Source organism: Erinaceus europaeus, chromosome 19 (genome assembly GCF_950295315.1).
Source record: "Erinaceus europaeus chromosome 19, mEriEur2.1, whole genome shotgun sequence".
In the NCBI taxonomy this organism is placed as follows: domain Eukaryota; kingdom Metazoa; phylum Chordata; class Mammalia; order Eulipotyphla; family Erinaceidae; genus Erinaceus; species Erinaceus europaeus.
The window spans coordinates 27,541,055-27,563,378 of NC_080180.1; positions in this window are offsets into that span (position 1 = coordinate 27,541,055).

Below are 22,324 nucleotides of genomic sequence, written 5' to 3' on the forward strand. Positions count from 1 at the left end.
AGTGTGCTTGCTTTGTCATGGCATGACACGGGCTCAAGTCTAGACCTCACTGTTTCACTGCTGTGGTCTCTTTCTCTGTGTTTCTCTACCTTTCTGCCTTTCTGTCTAAAAATGCTAGCGTGGAGTGGTAAAGACACAGTGATGATCAAAATATAAATAAATAAATAATACAATTTCTGGTGGAGTTGAGTAAAAGCCAAAATTGGAAAAAATTCTAATCAGTAAAAAGAAAAAAACAGTATACATAGATGTGAAATTTTCCAAGTGAAATGTGTTATCTATAGGTTGTCAACTTAAACAAAATACTATCATTTCATGAATATAAAGAAGGAATCTAGTTATTTCAGAGTTGGTGTTAAGGATTCATCCAGGAGGAAAAAACAGAACCAACATGAGTTCACTGTTGACCTTTTCTTCACCTTTAATGGGGGCAGAATGTACTTAAAGACTACAGAGGAGAAATTTACATCATGATCAAAGTTTATATCCACACTGACAATGTAGCAGATGTCTGTGAGGACATATGTTTACATCTGGAGATAATAAAAGAATGGTTCAAATTATCCTAAACATTGTCTTTTGGGACAGAAGAGCCATTCTAAGTGACAGGCAGTGAAAAATAAGAAACAGAGGTCTGACCCAGTTTACTATTGTTTAAGTGAGAAGGAACTTCCAGGTTTTCTGTTGTTTCCCACTGAGAAAGGCAGTTGGAGCCTAATAGGAGGAGGGGAGCAACTTTGTAGAGTTGGTCCTGTGACTGAAGCAATTTGGTCCTATGAGTGAAGCAAGTTTCCTGCTCCTAGTCCTAATTTCACAAAGTTTCATCAATTGGTAACAGTCATGTTGAGCACAAGAAAGAAAATAACAGTGGCTAGTATCTTTTTTTTTTTTTTTTTGGTTAGGGTATTAATGAAATACAGTAAATATAGTTTCCGATATATGTGTAAAATTTGTTTTCTGCAAAACACTCTCACCACCAACCTAGCTCCTCCTCAACTCTCTCATAGAAACACACACACACACACACACACACACACACACACACACACACACACACACACACACATGCGTGCACATGCTCCCAGAGTCCTTTACTTTGGTGTAATATATCAAACTGAGTCCAAGTTCTACTTTGTTTACCTTTTTGTGGGGCTATGTGTAAGCTTGATAGAGCTTAGGGAAAACTCCCCCCATCCTTGGATGGAGGTCTGAAAAGACACCCCCTTGTTAGTCTCTCTCACCGAGATGTGGAAAGGGGATAAACAGTCTCTCAGACTTAGTTCTTCCCTTTCAGACTCTCAAGCCCACAGAAACCTCACTGCCTCTCCCCATTAACTGCAGGCCACATGGCTGCCTGCCTTAAGGATCATTAAAAGTTCACACAGTTACCCACAGTTCACACAGTCACCTCACTTTTGATCACTAGAGAAAGCATACTCCATCAAACACCTCTCTGACATCAGTCAGTGAAACTCCAAACTTTATCTCCTTATAGCTTTGATAACTAACATGCTCTGTTTATCTTCTATCTCACCCTACTGCTTTAACCCCTATGTTTCTCTCACATACCTTTGGATAATTAAGTTGTTTGCATCATGGAGAATAATTGTCTTGACCTTTATGTATCTCATCAATTCCTGTCATACTAGCCCCCTACCATAGGGGCAAGCTGACCTTTAAGAAACCTGTAATTTCTGACATATTTGAAAAATGTTCTTTGTCTAAATCTCTATTTAAACCCATGTCCATCTAGCATTAAATGAGAGTGTCCCAATTCTCCCTGGTGTCTCTTGTCTATATTTCACGTTGTCTCTTGAACGAGTGAGAGAAAACCAGTCATTTACCTTCCTTGCTGGAATTCACCTCATGTAAGTGCCAGCACCTTTTCTTTTATTTCTCAACTTCTGTTCATGAGTGAGATTATCCCGTATTAATCCTTCTCTTTCTGGCTTATCTCACTTAATATGACTCTTACTAGTTCCGTCCAAAATAAGGTGAAGGTGAATCCATATTTATTAATCACTAACCATGGGCTATTCTACTTAATCCAAATATAGTCATCTAAACTAGGTGTGAATTTAAAATACTATATTTAGGAGCTGGGTTGTGGCACACTTGATAGGGTGCACATTTTATCAGGTTCAATAACCTTATTTAAAACCCTAGGTCCTCACCTTGCAGAGCAGAAGCTTTACAAGGAGTGAAGCAGTATTGCAAGTATCGTTTTTTTTTTCTCTATCTCCCCTCCCATCTCAACTTGTTCTATGTCTTATCAAATAAAAAAAGAGGAGGAAAACCTTAAACCTATGAGATGAGTCCCTCCAGGTAAGTCTTTCTCTCTAAAGAGGGGTTGAACACAGGAGGACGCATAAATCTCACAAGGTTGACAGCCATTTAAGCCTTCCCTCCTCCACAGAAAGTCCTACATCTTCCCACCTGAGCACGGCACTCTTTAATAACATTTAAGCCTGCTCCATTCTATTTTTCTTTACTGTGTCCATTTAGATATAAAGGGAAAGGAGATGACACTGAGGAATTATTCTGATGCAGTCTCTGCCCCCAGGTTTTACCATGCCCCGCGAAATTCTAGCAGTGCCCCCTTCAACCAATCCTGGCCCCACACGTCACCCCTGGTTGTCGCCCAATAAAAGCCCCCTCACCCCCCCCTCTTTCTGGGGTCTCGGCTCCCCCCTCTCTCTCTTGGTTCCTTCAGCTCTCTCTCAGATCTCTCTCCCTTCTCTCGCCCCGTGGTCAGGAAGTGGGGACAGCCATTGTCAACTGACTCCATGTGGCCTGAGCCACCCCCTCCATCCTATAATAAAGATTTGTGTACCCCACTTGTTCTGGACTTCCTCTCTTCTCCGCGGTGCAGCCCGACACCCGACCACAACAACAACACCCCAGAGACAAGAAATGCCCCATTGTGCACCAAGCCTCCCCTTGGAATCACACTGGCTCTTACTGCTCCCCTACTTGTCCCTTCCTGTTTTGTTATCTGCCAAGCTGTTCCCTCAGGCTCTGCCACTTCCCATGAGAGTTAATAGGGTATTCTCAAGTGCCTTTCCCAACCAATCCTGTCCTGACACGTCACTCCTGGCTGTTGCCCTATAAAAAGCCCTCCTACTTCCGCCCCCCCCTCTCTTGCCCGTTTTTTACCTCGGTGACAGAAGGGCAGTACATGTAGCGGGGGACGGCCATTTTTGGCTAGCTCCACGTGGCCCGAACTGCTGCGCTTTCACCCAACCTTGAGATGGCCGTGCGAATAAAGATTTGCGTTCCCTCTTTGCTTTGGATCTCCTCTCTCTCTTCTCAGTGGAACAGCCCCACACCCACCTGTGGGGTGGGGGGGTATCTATCTCTGTCCTCTCTATCTCCCCCTCCTTTCTCAATTCTCTCTGTCATATCCAATTTTTTAAAAATGGAAAAAATTCCTGCCAAGAGCAGTGGATTCATAGTACTGTCATTAAGCCCCAGCTATAACCCTGGAAGCAAAAAAGAAAACTTAAAATAATAATAATAATAATTTCACACTTCAATAGAATCTGTCAAGATGTCAATATAATACAAAGAGCTCTAGTCCTTTATGGTTCCATAGAAATCTTGGAATTTGTTTGCTGTTCTCCTTCTTTTTGGAAAAAAAAATCATTGAACTCTAAAATTAAAAAAAATTTCAATTGATTTAGTATTGTACTGCTTTTTGAAAAGTAGACATTTTGACAATATTAATTTCCCCATCCATGTATATGGAATAATTTCATCTTTCTTATTTTTCAATAATTTTTATCTTTTAATGGAAACCTTGTGATAGATATTATTAAATGTTTAAAGAACTACAATTTCTCAGCTCTCCGAATGTGTTACCATAACTCCTCTACCACCAAAGCATCAATTATCTTTGGTGAAATATCCACAGTAACCACACCAGGCAGGCAACTTCCTCTTCCCAAGTTCTCCTTAGTAAAATCAGCTCTGTGATCTTGAATTCAGTGCCTTTTTTTTTTTAACATTGTTTGTTCCCTTGTATTGCTAATTTACTCCTAGAAGGGGAAACTTTCATTTTATATGTTTATTTAGCATTTCTTGAAATGCCAGTTTGGTGGTAATTATTATTTTAACTATTGATTGTGTGGAAACCTCTTCATCATTTTTTTCAAATACTAGTCATAACCTAGCCTGACAGGATATTCTTGAGTGGAGATATTTTTCACCTAAAACTATGAATATACACAGCCAGTTCTTTCTAATTTATAGAGTTTCTGTTAACAAATCAGCTGATAATCTTATGGTAGTGCCCTAATAGATTATTCTTGTTTTAAATTTCTCTTCTTTCTCTTTGACCTTTGCCATTTTAGCTATTATCTGTCTTGGTGAGCTTGGGTTCGGATTGTTTGTTTATTTGAAACACTTAGAACTTTTTCTATCTGAGGGTATATAGCACTTTCTTGAGTAGAGAAAATCTTTCAGCTAATATTTCTTCAAATATGAATTAAAACTGTTTATGCCTCCTTCTTATACCCACATGATGTCAATATTGTTTCTGTTGCTCTCCAGTAACTATACTAATTAAATTTTTTTGTTAAGATTTTAAAAAATTGTTTCATTTAACTTACACTCCAGCTTAGTATTTCAGCCTTTGTCTTCTTTCAGCTGGTTTTCTCCTCTTCTGTATTTTTTAAACTCAAGTCACTATAATGTATCGGGATGCGCCGCGGGGGAGAGAAAAGAGATCAGAGTGGAGAAGGAACACAAATTATCCCAACAATAATGTTTATCTCTCTAATTTATATTATATACATATTTTCTTTCACACTTTCTGTCTCTGTTGGTTGTTTCTTTTTTCTACGCAACTTTTTATTTTAGTGAGTATTTTTTTTAAAGATTTTATTTATTTATTAATGAGAAACATAGGAGGAGAGAGAAAGAGCCAGACATCACTCTGGTACATGTGCTGCCGGGGATTGAACTCAGGACCTCATGCTTGAGAGTCCAATACTTTATCCACTGCGCCACCTCCCGGACCACTTAGTGAGTATTTTTAAGGCTATAATGCTGACATTTCTTTGGGGTTTTTTTTTTTTTTTTGGCTTTGGTTTTTGTTTTTATTTTTTTTCTATCTTTTATTTATTTATTAAATAGATACAGTAAGAAACTGAGAAGGAAGGGAGTGTTAGAGAGACAAAGAGACACTTGCAGCCCTGCTTACCACTCGCAAAACTTTCCCTCTATAGGTAGGAACTGAGTCTTGTGAAGTAGAAAAGCATATGAATATAAGTTTATGATTCCCTTAATCCTAATATGCCTTATAGCAACTAGTGACTGCAGCTGCTGTTTCTCCTCCCTCCAAATTCCTATGTAAGGCAGTTAGGGAGGAATCCAGCCTGGCCAGAAAAGATAAGTTTCAGACCTGTAACTAATTCCAATGCTGAGGATCATGTGCTTGCAGTGTGCCAATGAGTAAATTCTCTTTGTAATCAAAATGCAAAATTCTATATAAGCCTGTGTTGTTCCTTTGTTCAGCAGAGAACTTCCTGGAGCAATTCTGATTCCTCACCCATCTGGGTATTAAACTCCCTTCTTTTCACCACATTCAGTTCTGGTCTCATGTTTGGAGATAATGTCTGCAACACTCGAACCTGGGTCCTTACGCACTGTAACATGTTCTCAACCAGGTGCACCACCACACAGCCCCCTGACATTTCTTTTGTAATGTTATAATTTTCTTATTTGTTTACTATTTTCTTCAAGTTGCTATCTTCACCCATCAATTTTAGCAATTTCCCAATATGTTTTATGATCCATGAGGCAGAGAGGCAGTGGCCATATTTGAAAGAACCCGGCCAGTGACCAGGGTTTCACAGATACTAGTGCTTGGTTGAGGGTTGAGCACTAAGGTTGAGTCAACTAGAATTGACTAGAATGACTAGAATTTTGAAGTTGTAGAACCGGTATTTGAACCGACTATGACAATCTCTGGGTAGTAAATGGAGTGCTTCTCTTGAAAAATAAATTCCAGTAAGCCCATGTCCACAAGACCGGTCTCAGCAAAATGTTTCAGGTCAACAGGAAGGCTTCCACTATAACCCTCAAAAGTCATTTATAGCTTTCATTTCCTGTTTCCTTTTGTAAAATTATAATGGGAGTTGGTGCTGAATTTGGAAACCTATCTATGTCCTACTTAATAAAGTCCTTTATCATATGTAGCCGATCATACTATAGGTCCAAGTGAGGTGATAATTTTTATCTTGACAACTGAAAAAGAGCAAGAATATGTTTTTTTCAAAATAAAATAATATGAAGAAATTAGCATTCAACACTGATTCATTTTAAGATGTAATTATATCTCTGATACAATAACTACTTATCAAATTCTTACTATGCATTAGACTCATTTATTTTTAATTTTTCAGTTCAGTTTCACAACTCTTCTGTTTCCACTCTGAACATACCATGAAAAGATGTTCTGTAGTCTGAGACCATTAATTTAAGCCTACCATTTTCTTTAAACCTTCACAAAGTCCTATGAGGTAGGACTTTTTGCAAGCAGTTTACTAGTAGCCATTTACCAGCTGATTTATCTATTTCACTTGACTTCTTTTTTTAAAGATTTTATTTATTTATTAATGAGAAACATAGGAGGAGAGGAAAAGAGCCAAACATCACTCTGGTACATGTGATGCTGGGGACTAAACTCAGGACCTTATGCTTGAGAGTCTGATGCTTTATGCACCAACTCCTAGACCACTATTTCACTTGATTTTCATACCTAGTTTGAAAATTAAGTGCAATAGCAATATAGCCTATAGACAAAATTTGTAAGACACTGAAAGCAGTGTCCAGTACAACACCCATGCTCCCTAAAGCTAAATTATTATCACCATTACTTTTTTATATTACTGCTACTTCAGTTGTCATTTTATTGCCATATCATGGATGAACCTCAGAAAAGTTAAGCCACCTTAATTTTTCTTAAAGTCATCCCAATAGCTAAAAAGTAGAATAATTTACAAAAGGCAAACTCATTATACAAATCCTCATACCTTTTCTATAGTAGTTGAATGTCACAGCATTGATTTTTAGATATGTGGTAATATTCTGAACAAACCTGTGTAATCTTACTTGCCTCTAAATCTTACACTGACTTCCCTCTTTCTGTGCTGCAGGCATGATAGACTTATTTTACCCTTTGCAAATCAGTTTTCTTACTGTCCTCAAACTATTGTACAGGCCCCATTGTGTCTGAAGCACTTACTCTCTTATACTGCTCATCTTTTTTCAGAACCTCATTTCATCTACTCTTTAGGACAGTTCTGAAAGTAATAATTGTCACATAGGTAGGTTGGATCTGAGTGAAAAGCAAACAGATACAGAACAACAAAAACAATAAAGGATGGGGGGGAAGTGCAGTAACACCTAAGAAGAACCAACAGCTTCTGTAGAACTATGCTACACTTTGGGAGAACAAAGGACAATTATCATGCAATGGGAAGTCCCTGATTTGGACTGGGACATGGAGGAACCTTAGTGAAACTTGGAACTCATGGCCTAACCAGTTCACAGAAACAGAACAAAGAACTGGTGAGTACAAAAGGCACAGAACAGAAGGATGCATCATAAAACACAACTCAACCAACCATATGTTATTTACTGAAGTCCTTTCTAGTTCAGCAGGACAAATACAGGTACAAAGGTGAAAGGTTGGAAAATCATACAAGTTAATAGAGAAAAAAAAGAATAAAGAAGGAAAGAAAAAAAGAAGAAACAAAAGGGGGAGAAAAAAAGAAAAAATAAGGAAAGTATGAGGGTAGGGATGGTATACTTGTATCTGGCACAACAGACTTTAAGATGGGCAAAATAATAAATAATAGGGATATTATATATTATAGATCATATTATACTTAACCCTAATAAGTTATAATGGATTAAGAGTATTTACTGAGCACTGAATAAAACCCTCTAAACCTGAAATACAATTCAAATAGCCATTCTCAATTTCCATTTCCTGCTTCACAATGATCTTTGTGTTGTACTTGCTTTTTGTTTTAGCACCTAATGAAAATCCAACTTCACAAAATCATATGGTATAACAGAAAAGGATATGTTGTTATTCTAATATTGAAATTAAAGTACCTTGAGCTGGAGACAGTGCACAAAACCACCATAAACCAGAGCTTAACAGTGCTTTGGTGTCTCTTCCTCTGAACCTTTCTCTCTGTATCTCTCACATTAAAATATATAAATAAATAAAATAATTTTAAAAGAAAAAAATCAGGGCCATTTAAATCATTCTAAGAATCTATTCAGGTCACAGTAGAATTAAACTAATAATGAAGCACTGAAAGTAAGTCCAAAAAAACCTCTTAAATATGGAGACTCAATACCATGCTCCTTAACAACTATTGAGAAAATGAAGATATCAAAGAGGTAATTAAGGGAGTTGGGCGATAGTGCAGTAGGTAAAGCACACGTGGCACGAAGTGCAAGGATAAGATAATTGCAAAGATAAGGATACAGGTTCGAGCCCTTGGCTCCCCACCTGCAGAGGAGTTGCTTCACAGGTGGTGAAGCAGGTCTGTACGTGTCTATCTTTCTCTACCTTTTCTGTCTTCCCCTCCTCTCTCCATTTCTCTCTGTCCTATCTAAAGATGATGACATTAATAAGAATAACAACTATAACAATAAAAAAGAGGTAATTAAAATTTTTCTAGTAGCAAATAAAACTGAAGATAAAAGAAACTATAACTCTTGAGACATATATAAGATAGTAGTTAGAGGGAAATTCACAGAGATAGTGGAAGACATCTGGAAACAAGAGAAAGCACAAAAAAGAATCTACAAAAAGACACACAAAAAAATGGAAAAAGTATTTCATGCTCATGGAGTCAAAGTATTAACTTCATCTTATAATTAAAATGCTACAAAAATGGGAATATATTGAAAATTCCTCAAAATAGTGGAATCCATATATAGCAAACCTACAGCTAACATCATACTCAATGGTAAAAAACTGGCAGCATTTCCCCTCAGATCAGGTACTAGACTGGCTACGGAAGAAGGGCAAACGCTAGAAGAAAGGTACTAGACAGGGCTGCCCACAATCACCATTACTATGCAACATAGTGTTGGAAGTTCTTGCGATAGCAATCAAGCAGGAGCAAGGAACTGAAGGGATAGAGAATGGAAGAGAAGTCAAACTCTCCCTATTTGCAGATGACATGATAGTATACACAGAAAAACCTAAAGAATCCAGCATGAAGCTCTTGGAAATTATCAGGCAATAGAGTAAGGTGTTGGGCTACAAAGTTAACATATAAAAGTCTGTGTCATTCCTTTATGCAAATACTAAATCAGAAGAAAAAAATCCAGAAATCAATCAATTTTACTATAGCAACAAAACAATAAAATATCTAGAAATAAACCTAGCCAAAGAAGTGAAAGATTTGTATACTGAAAAATGTTAAGTCACTATTAAAGGAAATAGAAAAAGACACAAAAAAGTTGAAAGATAGTCCATGTTTATGGGTAGGAAGAAGTAACATCTGTCGTATGCTTTACATTGGTTTGTTCTAGCCCTCCCCCCGCCAAGAGAATTGGATCAGGCCTGCTAATTTTGCGGGCCCGCTTGGCCCCGCCCCAAAGGAACCCCGGGAGAGGGTTCCTGAGTTCGAGAGTGCCAGAGTTCCTGAGTTCCTGAGTTCGAGAGTGCGAGAGTTCCTGAGTTCGAGAGTTTCAGGGTTACAGAGTAAGAGAGAGTCCCAGAGAGACAGAGTTCCTGGGTTCCTGAGTTCCAGAGTAAGAGAGAGTGCTTGCGCTGCCGCAAAGAGACAGCCGAGTTCTGTTTGGTGATTAGTTTGTCTTAGTTTGTGAATCGTTGTTCCTGAATAAAGAAATACAGCTTCCCTGCCCAGCCGTGGTCTCCGCGTCTCTGTTACCCGCCGTGAAGCCAGCCAGCCCGGCCAGAGCCGTCCGAAATTTTAACAACAAACATCATCAAAATAAATATACTTCCCAGAGCCATATAAAAATTTAATGTAATATACTACCCATCAAGATCTCAACCAATTTTTTAGACAATAGAACAAAAGCTACAAATGTTTATCTGGAACCAGAAAAGACCTAGAATTTCCAAAACTATCTAGAGAAGAAAGAACAGAACTGGAGACACCAAACTCCCAGATTTTAAATTGTATTATAGGGCCATTGTAATCAAAACTGCTTGGTATAAATGGACAGAAATAACCCATACACATCTTTGAGAAGGGTGCCCTGACTATTATATGGGGGAGAGGAGAGTCTCTTCAACAACTAGTGTTGGAAAAATTAGGCAGAAACATGCAGATAAATGAAATTGAACCACTATATTTTATCAAACACAAAGGTAAGTTCCAAGTGGATCAAGGACTTGGCTGTTAGACCAGAAATTACCAAATATTTAGAGGAAAATATTGGCAGAAATCTTTTCCATCTAAATTTTAAAGGCATTTTCAATGATACAAATCCAATTACAAAGACTAAATAAAAAATAAACCAATAAGACTTCTCAATTGAAAAGACATCAAATTGAAAAGCTTCTGCACAGCAAAAGAAGCCACCACTCAAAGAGACCTCCCCAAAACTGGGGCAAGATCTTTACATCAGACAAGAGGCTAATAATCAAAATATATAAAGAGTTCACCAAATTTAGCAATAAGAAAACAAATGACCCCACATGGGGTCATTGAACAGAATACTCACCCAAGAAGATATCCAAAAGGCCAACAAAAATATTAAAAAATGTTCCAGATCATTGACTGTCAGTGAAATGAAAGTAAAGACAACAGTGAGATACCATTTCAGTCCTGTGAGAATGTCAAACATCAGAAAAGATAGCAACAACAAATGCTGGGGAGGTTGTGGGAAGAAACCTCCTGCAGTGCTGGTGGGAATGTAAATTGGTCCAACCCTTGTGGAGAGCAGTCTGGAGAACTCTCAGAAGCCTAGAAGTGGACCTACCTTATAACCCTGCAATTCCTCTCCTAGGGAGATATCCTAAGGAACCAAACACACCCATCCGAAAAGATTTGTGTATACCTATGTTCATAGCAGCACAATTTGTCCAAGCCAAAACCTGGAAGCAACCCAGGTGTCCAACAACAGATGAGTGGCTGAGCAAGTTGACTACTCAGCTGTAAAAAATGGTAGTGCAGTAGGTTAAGTGCATAGGCACTGAAGTGCAAGGACCAGCGTAAAGATCTCAGTTCAAGGCCCCAGCTCCCCACCTGCATGGGGGTCACTTCACAGGTGGTGAAGCAGGTCTGCAGGCGTCTACTTTTCTCTCCCCCCCTCTGTCTTCCCTTCTTCTCTCCATTTCTCTCTGTCCTATCCAACAGTTATATCAATAACAACAGTAATAATAATCACAACAATGATAGAACAACAAGGGCAACAAAAAGGGGGTTGGAGAAGCCTCCAGGAGCAGTGGGCTCATGCAGGCACCGACCACCAGAGATAACCCTGGAGGCCAAAAAAAAGAAAGAAAAAAAATGGTGAACTTTTTTCACCCCATCTTGGATGGAGCTTAAAGAAATCATGTTAAGTGAGATAAGCCAGAAGCAAAAGGATGAATATGGGATGATCTCAGTCATAGACAGAAGTTGAAAAACAAGATCAGAAGAGAAAACACTAATCAGAACTTGGATTGGAGTTGGTGTATTGCACCAAAGTGAAAGACTCTGGAGTGAAGGGAAGGGTTCAGGTCCCGGATCATGATGACCTAGTGGGGGTTGAATTGTTATGTGGAAAATTGGGAAATGTTATGCATGTACAAACTACTGTATTTTAGCATCAATTGTAAACCATTAATCCCTCAATAAAGAAATTTTGAAAAATAAAAGATGGAAACAACAGGTATTGGTGAGGATATGGGGTGGGTGGGGGGAACCTGTCTACATTGCTTATGGGAATGGAAATTTGTCCAACCCAGGTATGGACCTACTCTATGACCCAGAATTCCTCTCCTGGGACTAAAATAAAAAATAGAAACTTGAATAAATACACAAAGTATATAGCAGCACAGTTTTATAGCCCAAACCTGGAAGCAACACAGATGCCCAACAACAGATCAATGATTAAGAAAGGTATGGTACATATACACAATGGAATACTACTGAGATGTTAAAAATGATGAAGTCTAGGACCACGCAGTGGCTCACCCAGTTAAGCACATATGTTACCATGTGCAAGGACCTGGATTTGAAACCCTGCTCCCTACCTGGACAAGGGGAAGCTTCTCTAGCAGGTCTGCTGGTGTCTAGCTTTCTCTCCCACTCTCTATCTCCCCTTCCTCTATCAACTTATTTTTGTCAGATCCAATAATAAAAAAGATATTTAAAAAAAAAAGAGAAATGGTAAACATAAAGTAAAGCTTGGACTGGCTGTGGTGTGTTGTGCCAAAGCAAAGGGGAAAGAAGGAATGGGCAAAATAATGGAGAGAGCATTGGGATACAGGTGCACAATGAAGGAAAAAGACCTAAATTGGGGGTAAGAATATTTTGCTGACACCTGTCACAGGGAGATAATAAACTGTAGCCTTGTGCCAACAACTTTATGTAATCCATCACCCCCTATACAATGATTTGAATAAAAAGCAAACAAAAAAACCCTGAATTTGCTATTCTCTTAGTTTTAGTTTAACTCAGATTTCAAAGTGTGATTATTTTTAAAATTACTGATTATTTTATTACATTACTTAAAATAGTCCTGATTTCAAGAATTAATACTATCACAGGTGTACAATTCCACATCTCCCCCCAAGACAGGTTTCCTAAAAACCCACTCTCCATCAAACCGTCATCTTACAGCATTATGCCAGGGATTACTCAGTTCAAGCTTGAATACATTTTCTTTTCAAAAACATTTTCCACCTCACAAGTTTATTTGGGGGGATTAAAATCCAATCTCTTAACAACTCTAGACAATATATCTGACAATATTTCCAAGTAGTTCTCTTAGATAATAATGTGTGGACATTCACTACACAACATTACAGCATGTATATCTATAAAACAGCGGTATTTTCTGTAGTCAACACCTTACTTATAGTATCTGTTAAATTATATTTACTATAACTCAGTGAATTTTAGATTATTAGTACTCATCGTTAATAGTTACTTAAATAATTTCATTAGAAGCTGCTAATTGGAAGTTAGGAACAGGAAAAAGATGGAGTAGACAATACTACTTGCTTCAATTATTTTTCCTGCCTTAATGCATTTCTTGTGACACTGGGTTTAGCCACATGACCTGCTTTGCTGATGCATGAAATATAAGCCAAAGTCATGCCATCTATGAGTTAAATTTTTAAGATTTGTGCAGACTTCTATGACTATTTTTACCCTCTGCTATGAAATTTCTCATTTTTAAAAAAGGTTTGCTCTTACAAAGTATGTCCTAAAAATCAAGACACAACATATAGGGTGAAAACTATATGGGAGAAAATGAAAACCTTTGTTTTTTTAACTAGCTCTGAGGCTATAAATATTTGGCACTGCTATATAACCTAGTGAAACCAGGATATGATTACTTATAATATTCTGTGCTCACAAGTTTATCTTTTATTTACTCAGAATTATCATAGAATCATAAGCATAGGTCTTGAAGAAACCTTGGTATGTAGCTTCTATCCTATGAAAAAACATCTAATCCTTTCCTTCCATTTGTAAGAGAGATACCAGAGACCTAGAGAGCATTAACAATATATTTATCAATTTGAAAATTTATAAATTTGCTAATTATGAACACTATGTGAATATCATATATGCTTATTTAAAATTAATGCTATTGCAATTTTTATTCTTCAATTAAATTAAAAGGAAATATGTTAGACAAAATGTGAAATTGTCATAATGTATTACCTGTGTAAAATGTTTTTCATGATAACTCACACATTTTTTTCCAGTAGTGATGTTTTATTTGCTGAGAGCTATTCCATTCTCTTTCTTTGGGTTTAAAATTTCAACTTTGATGGAGCTAGATCACAACTTAACATACATCAAAATTAAGTAAAAAACCTGGACATTAGGTCTGAAAGAATAAAATACATAGAAAAATATATTGGTGAAGCATTTAAGAACCTTGATATCAAAGAAGTATTTGGATATTCAACCTTTTAGTGAAACTAAAACAAGATTAAATGAATGGGATTACATAAAATTAAAAATTTTCTTTGTTCTTTATATTTTTATTTGACAGTACAGAAAAATTGAGAAGGGAGGAGAGGTAGAGAGGAAGAGAGAAAGATAGACACCTGCACCTCATAAAGCAGATCCCCTGTAAGTGAGGAACAAAGCTTGAATCCAGATCCTTGCACTTAGTATTATGTGCACCACTGCCCACCCCCTTGAAATTAAAAATTTTCTACACATCAAAAGAAACTCCACAAGGACCAGGTAAAGATCCCGGTTAAAGCCCCCAGGTCCCCTCTGCAGGGGGGGTCACTTCAGAGGCAGCAAAGCAGGTCTGCAGGTATCTGTCTTTCTCTCCCCTTTTCTGTCTCCCCTCCTCTCCATTTCTCTCTGTCCTATCCAACAACAATGACAGCAATAACAACAATGATAATAACTGCAATAAAGATAAAACTTCAAGGGCAACAAAAGGGAAAAAATAGTCCCCAGGAGCAGCAGATTTATAGTGCAGGCACCAAGTTCCAGCAATAACCTTGGAGGCAAAAAAAAAAAAAAAAATTCCACAAGGCAAAACAGGCAACCTAGTGACTGGAAAAAAATATATATGCACATCACATGTCTGACACGCAGTTAATAATCAAACATCTACAAAGAAACAGCTCAACAAAAATAAAATTAAAATTAATTAATTAAAAAGTGGGCAAAAAAGATGATAGTTTCCTAAAGAAGAAATACAAGCATATGAGAGAATGCCCCACTCATCATTAGAGAAATACAAATTAAAAACCTATTTCCTTACCAATGGAGGAAATGGGATGTGGAAATCTGGTGGTGGGAATCATGTGGAATTGTACCCCTCCTATGCTATGGTCTTGTCAATCATTATTAAGTCAATAAAAAATCTTTAAAAAACTACATTGATATTTCACCTAACGCCTGTGAGAATAACAAACATCAAAACATGAAATGATAAGCTAGAGAGGACTTGGAGAAAGAAGAACTCTGTTGCACTGCTGGTGGGAATGCAAACTGGTGCAGCGACTATGGAAAACAGTATGGAGAATCCTTAAGCAAACAGAAATGGAAATATACTATGATACAACAATACCAGAGGAAATGAAAACACTAATTTGAAGGAGCATATGAAACTCTATGTTGATAGCTATATAATTCACTGTAGCCAAAATATAGAAGCAAACTGTTCACTGACAGATGACTGGATATAGAGGTTATACTATGTAAAAAAGTCAATACATTTAAAGAAGTAAAAATATTATTTTCTTACATTAATAATCACATAAGAAATTTACAACATTTTCTAGAAGGATTTATTTTTTATCTTGTAAAAAAAATTATTATGTGCCTTAGGTCAGACTGATGGAGTAAACAGCTAATTGTATTTATATATTTTCTTCAAGTTTTCCCTAATCCAGCTTTCTAGCCCTGTCTTCAACTCTGACACCATCTTCCCAGATAATATTTTTAGCCTACCTCCATGTTACTCAGACAATAATAACAAAAGTCATAGGCCCCTAGGAACATACCTGAAATAAACTTCCTAGCTTTTTACCACTCTAAAATATTTTTCTCACTTGCTCTGTACTCAGTACTTTCTGGTTCTTATTTATTAAACATTTTGTGCTTCCTCATAACTTTACCACCTCTCAGCCACCAAGTTGCAGATACTACCATAATACCATTTGGAACTCTAAGGGGAGAGACATTAACAATGTGTCCCAGAACATCACCTCTCCAGTGCCCTACCCCACTAGGTAAAGACAGAAAAAGCTTGGAGTATGGATCAACCTGCCAATGCCATGTCCAGCACAGAAACAATTACAGAAGCCACCCCAACAAGAATTTTTGTCTAGCCTTCCAAAGGGGGAGAAATGTCAGGGGAAGATGTCCAATTCCATCAGGGCTCAGAAAGAGAAGAGGAAAAAAGGAAAGGCATTTAGAAGTAGTAATAACTGTGTGACTTAAAAAGGAAAACAGGACCATAGGAAAAAATGGCAAAAATATATATGATTGATAGAGAGATGGATAGATGATAAACAAATAGTTATAGAATAACAGTCAACCCATATCTGTGATCTTAGGAGAACCACTGCAGTTTGCAATGGAGAGAATGGGGACACAGAACTCTGGTGGTGGGAACAGTGTGGAATTTTATACCATTATTTTGTATATCACTAATAAAAACAAAAATTAAAACACTTTATTATTTTTTTATATATACAGTAAGACAGGTAAAGAAACAGTAGGGGGAGTCGGGCGGTGGCGCAGCGGGTTAAGCACTCATGGCACAAAGCGCAAGGACCAGGATAAGGATCCCGGTTTGAGCCCCTGGCTCCCCCCCACCTGCAGGGGAATCACTTCACAGGCTTCACAAGCGGTGAAGCAAGTCTGCAGGTGTCTATCTTTTTCTACCCCTCTCTATCTTCCCCTCCTCTCTCCATTTCTCTCTGTCCTATCCAAAAACAACAACATCAATAACCACAACAATGTTAATAAGGGCAACGAAGTAGAAAATAAATATAAAAAAATTAAAAAAAATAAACAGTAGGAAAGATACCATAGCACTGAAACTTCTTCCAATATGGTAGGGCCAGGTGGAAAGCATACACACTATCTAAGTGTGCTAACTTTTAGACCCTCTACTACAAGGATTAATTGTGAATACCACAATTTTATATGTTTCTACACATGCGGAATGTTAAATAGATAAATATACTCTAATGAAGAACATTAGCCCCATCTGGCCTATTGAACAAACAATTATTTCTCTATCTTGACTGAGAGATTGGATAAATAAGAATATATTTAATCTTTATAAGTTCTATTTGTTTTCTATACCCTAAATAGACTTGAAAGAAAATATTATTTTTTCTAAATATTTTTATTATTGGATAGAGACAAAAAGAAATTGAGAGAGGATATGGAGATAGGAAGAGAGAGACAGAGAGGCACCTGCAGCACTGCTTTACCACTCATGAAGCTTTCTCCCTGAAAGTGGGAACCAAAGGCTTGAGCCTACATCCTTGTGCACTGTAATGTGTGTGTTTAACCAGGTGCACCACTGCCTGGCCCCCAGCAAAGTATTCTTTAAAATAACTATTTCTAAAAGACTATTGAGATGTAGCTACAAATGACTTTCCTAATTTGTGGTTGCTATAGTAAGAGTCATTTCTTAAAAATCCTTCACAATAAGTCAATGCAACAAGTTCACAAAGTTTACTATAAAGTATTCTCATAATAACCAATCCTAAAATGATGAATCATAGAAATGTCTCATTCCAATAAAATTCTCTCCTTGGAGGCAGAGCCAAAATGGTGACTTGGAGTCAACACCTGGTGTCAGCTCTGCAAGGAAGCTGCTTTCAACCTGGGAATCTCTGGAAAGGACAGGATTTTTGAGCCAGTGGCAGAAGGAGAGCAGGGGGTGGTCATGGTGACACCAAGAGTCTTAAAGCCCACTTTTGGGCTGGAAAACAGAGGCCATAGGAGGACAAAGAAAATGAGAATTTTTGCCTTGGCTATTTCTGAACTCACCTTCCTCCCACCCCAAAACCAGTCCCTGCTGGCTGGGCAGCTGATCCTTGAAAACTTCCTGTGGAGCTAATTTCTTTAGCAAGATTCCTGGCTCAGCAGGGGTATCTCCCCCAAGAAAAGCCTTTTTTCTTCTTTTTGAAGGGGGCTGGAGCTCTATCTGAGTGACAGAATACCTAACCAATCAGGACACAAGCCCTGCCTGGGAAAGATTAGCTATCTGCCTCTGGAGATTGTTTGATAATTACCTCTTCTGTTTGTCTTTGCTTGGTTTAGGAAGGGAACCAGGGGGAGTCAGGCGGTAGCACAGTGGGTTAAGCACATGTGTCCCAAAGCAAGGAACAGCATAAAGATCCTGGTTTGAACCCTGGGCTTCCCACCTACAGGAGCTTCCTTTCACAGGCAGTGAAGCAGGTCTGCTGGTGTCTGTCTTTGTCTTCCCCTCCTCTCTCCATTTCTCTCTGTCCTCTCTAACAATGACAACATCAACTACAACAACAATAACTAAAACAACAAGGGCAACAAAAGGGAAAAATAAATACAAGCAAATATTAAAATATTTAAAAAAAAGAAGGAAGGGAACCAGGCTGTGTGCAGCCAATCTGGATCTGTCTAAGCTGCAGAATGACTGTTAGGGTTTTTTATTCTATTTTATTTTATTATTATATGTATGTGTCTCTTTTCCCTCCTCTTCAGATTGACCAAAATTAACTGTTGTTGCTTTTTCCAATGATAGGTGACTGGGTGTGCTATTCATCCTGGGAGGAACTTGCTGTCTCTCTCTTTTTTCTCCACCTTCCTTTTTCTCTCTTCCTAGCTAATCCAAAATCTCTTTCTATTCATTGCTTTTTTTTTTCCTCTTCTTTCTTCTTTTTCTTTCTTAATTCACTGTGAATTATCTTGTGGAAGAAGTCTGACTGACTCGGAGTAGACTCTGTGTGTGTGTGCACGCACGTGTTTCTTTTCTCCTTTTCTTTCTCCTCTCACTATCTCTAGAATAAATAGTGGACACTTGATTTCCATAATTGCCTGGTCTTGTTTTGTCTTTTTTCCTTTCTTTTCATTTTCTTTTTCTTATGGTTTTGTTGTTTCTGTTCTTGGACTAGAGGTGTTGTTTAAGTAACTAATTTTGTTTGAACTGCATCAATTCTTGCTCCAGTAACTACTGTTGTATTTTCTGAGATTTGTGACTGCATTTGTGAAAAGACTTTAGTTTAGCATGGCTTGTACTCAAAACACAATAACTGAAGAATGACAGGTCCTAAAAATACAAACCACATAAATAAAACAAAAATGGTTAAATCAAGAGCAAATAAAACTGCTACTACAAAGAATCAGGACAGAACCATGGAAGAAATTCTGAATAAGTCAGAAGTAACTATAGATAAGAAAAGTATCCAAATAATAATTGAACTATTAATCACAAAAATGAGGAAAACTATTGAGGAAAAAGGTTATCATAAATAGGGAAACAACAGATGAGACTCTCAAGGAAAATACTAGCTACCTTGAGGTAATTAAAGAACTGAAAGCTAAAATAGCTGAGCTAAAAGCCCAATTAGAAGAACAGCTAGTACTATAACTAAACTGAAGAAGAAAGCTGAAGGAAGGGAAAGCAGACTAACAGAAGCAGAAAAAAGAATTAGACAGAGGATAAGCTAGATAAAACTAAAAAGGAGGTAAAAGAACTAAAAAATAGATTGAGAAACACTGAAAACAATAACAGAGACAAAATGGGATGATCTCAAAAGACGTAACATTCATATAATTCACCTACCAGAGGAAGAAAGAGAGGAAATGGAAGTAAACATCCTTGATAAAATCATAGAAAAAAACTTCTCAGCTCTCAACAAAGGACATGAAAGTTCAAGAGGCCCAGAGAGTCCAAAACAGAATCAACCCAGACCTGAAGGCAACAAGACACATCAGAGTTACAATGCAAGGAAGAATCCTAAGGGCTGCAAGAAAAAACAAAGGAAAACCCATAAGACTATCAGCAGACTTCTCCACTCAAACTCTAAAAACTAGAAGAGAATGGCAAGATTATCTATCGAGCCCTGAATGAAAAATGGTTTCAACCAAGGAAAATATATACTGCCAGACTTTCATTCAGAGCAGATGGAGGGATAAAAACCTTCTCAGACAAGCAACAGTTAAAGGAGACAACCATTATCAAGCCTGCCCTCGAAGAGGTTCTAAAACACCTCCTATAAACAAGAACATCACCATAATGCTTACCACATATTAGAGAAAATTAAAAAAATGTTGAATAATGGCACTGCAGTACCTTAAATCCATAATATCAATAAATGTCAAAGGCTTAAATTTACCCATTAAAAGGCATAGAGTGGGAGGATAGATCAGAAAACATAACCCAACCATATACTGCTTGCAAGAATACCACCTGACCCAACATGACAAACACAGACTTAAAGTGAAAGGATAGGGGCTGGGTGGTGGCACACCTGGTTGAGCACATGTATTACAATGTTCAGGGACCCAGGTTCAAGCCCCTGCTCCGCATATGCATATGCAGGAGGAAACTTTGCAAGTGGTGAAGTAGTGCTGCAGGTAGGTGTCTCTCTGTCTCTCTCCCTCTCTATCACCCTCTTGATATCTGGCTGTCTCTATCCAATAAATAAAGATAATAAAAAATAAATAAATAAAGTGAAAAAAGATGGAAAAACCTATCAAACAGGCTAATGGACCAAAAAAAAAAAAGGCAGGAACGGCCATTATCATCTCTGACACAATAGACTTTAAATTAAATAAAGTAATAAAAGAGAGGCAAGACCATTACATAATGATTAAAGGATCAATCAATCAAGAATATTTACAATTATTAAGAATTATCTCTGCACCTAATGAGGGTGCATCTAAATATTTCAAACACCTACTGAAAGAACTACAAAAATATATCAAAATAATACAATGATAATGGGAGAGTTCAAAACTCCACTCTCGAACTTTGACAGGTCAGTTAAGCAGAGAATCAACAATGAAACAAGAGAATTAATCCAAGAGATAGACAGACTAAACCTCCTGGACATTTTCAGAGTTCTTCACCCCCAAAACTGGAATACACATTCTTTTCCAATCCAAACAGCACATCCTCAAGGACAGACCACATATTAGGCCACAAAGACAGTATCAACAAATTCAAGAACATTAAAAGCATCCCAAGCTTCATCTCAGACCACGGTGGAGTAAAGCTAATAATCCATAACAAACAGGAAATTACTAAAAGTCACAAAATTTGGAAACTCAACAACATGCTGGTTAATAACCACTGGGTCAAAGAGGCACTCAAGCAAGAAATTCAAATCTTACTAGAAACAAATGAAAATGAAGAAAGCTACCAAAACATTTGCGACACAGCTAAACCAGTATTCAGAGGGAAACTCATACAAGCACACATTAGAGAACAGGAAAGAGCTCAAGTAAAAGAACTCACTGTAGGCCTTAAGGACTTAGAAGTAGAGGAACAAAGGAACCTTAAGGAAACCAGAAGGACCGAAATCACTAAAATTAGAACAGAAATGAACAGTATCAAAAATAAGAGAACCATACAAAAGATTAAAGAAGCCAAATGTTGGTTCTTTGAAAAATTAAACAAAATTGACAAACTTACAAAGTCCTTTGGTGGAAGGTATAATGTTGATGTACACTCCTATTAACTTGTAGTTTTATAAATCACTAATTAACATGAGAAAGGGAAAAAATATTGAATGTTTCAAACTTTTTAATGCACACACCATAGGCTGAGTATATCTTCCTTCAATCTAAGCATTTAAGACTTCAAACATGTAATGAGACTGAATTTTAAAAGTGGGCTCAAATTATTAATACATTTCTAAGAATGACTTGTTCTTTGTAATGTTGACTCTCCTAAAAGTTTAAACAAGGGAAAACAGAAGAAACAGGTGGTGTTACTTTATAAGACACAGCTATATATAAAGTCAAAGTACATAAATTATAGTGATCTTGTGTATGATACAGAAAATCCTAGTCAGATTTTCAAAATGAATCCAATCACCAAATAATTTAATTAGAGCAATAATTATTTTTGCCTTCTTAAATTCTAAGACATCAGGAACCTCCCATTTCCTCTATAAATCCCATATTTCCCTCAGTCCTGGAACCTCTAGGGCGGGGCTCACACTCCTACATGATTCTCTCATTTCATACCAACTGATGATGCATCTCTTGATCCCAACTTAATCAATACAGCCAGTACCATCTTGGCATGTTTCACTTTGGACTGTGTCCAGAGACGACAGGCATAAAACATCAACCCTCATTAATAGGATGAGACATTTCCTTTCTCATACAACTCCTTAATTATATTTCTGGTGGTTCACTTCCTAAGAAAGCCCCAAAACCTAGATTCAGACCAAGTCCCATGAGAATGGGAATATATATACACATGTATCCATAAAAGAAAATTATATACCTGAAAGCAAAAGTGCACAATAGTTTGCAGCAAGTCAATAAATGAAGTGAGCAAGCAGAAAGACCAAAAAAGACATCATAAATTTCCTAATGAAACAGTGTCTACTTAGACCTAGGTACCCTCCTCGTCTACTTCCTATTATACTTTCCTCACTCACTCCTAA